General features: G+C 53.7%; 1 pseudogene; it reads right to left on the bottom strand.

Annotated features, from left to right (window-relative positions):
* LOC102862899 overlaps positions 1 to 299 on the bottom strand; it is a 66477-nt pseudogene extending 66178 nt beyond the window's left edge.
* Positions 300 to 538: the final 239 nt, after the last annotated feature.

The following is a 538-nucleotide window of genomic DNA, read 5'->3' as shown; positions in this document are numbered from 1 at the left end:
GATGGAAGTCGCGGGCTTTTGGCGTCTTCGATAACCTGAGAAAATTGGGTGGATCTGTGGGGTCAGATGGCTGTCCTGTGAGGTGCCCAACTTCAGCTAGTCAGATGCCGAGCCTCTTCTCTGACCTTTCTGCCGGAGCAGAAGTCCCAGGCTTTTGGCGTCTTCGATTACCTTTCTGGCCGAACGGAAGTTGTGGGCTTTTGGCGTCTTCGATTACCTTTCTGCCGGAACGGAAATCGCGGGCTTTTGGCATCTTCGATTACCTTTCTGCCGGAACGGAAGCCGAGGGCTTTGGGCATTTTCGATTACCTTTCTGCTAGAACAGAAATCGCGGGCTTTTGGCGTCTTCGGTAACCTGAGAAAATGGGGTGGATCTGCGGGGTCTGATGGCAGTCCTGTGAGGTGCCCAACTTCAGTTAGTCAGATGCCGAACCTCTCCTCTGACCTTTCTGCCGGAACGGAAGTCGCGGGCTTTTGGTGTCTTCGATTACCTTTCTGCCAGAACAGAAGTCGCGGGCTTTTGGCGTCTTCGATAACC

Source organism: Elephantulus edwardii, unplaced genomic scaffold (genome assembly GCF_000299155.1).
Source record: "Elephantulus edwardii isolate Elephantulus edwardi_28Jun2011 unplaced genomic scaffold, EleEdw1.0 scaffold00025, whole genome shotgun sequence".
NCBI classification, from domain to species: domain Eukaryota; kingdom Metazoa; phylum Chordata; class Mammalia; order Macroscelidea; family Macroscelididae; genus Elephantulus; species Elephantulus edwardii.
This window is presented reverse-complemented; position numbering and strand designations above follow the sequence as displayed.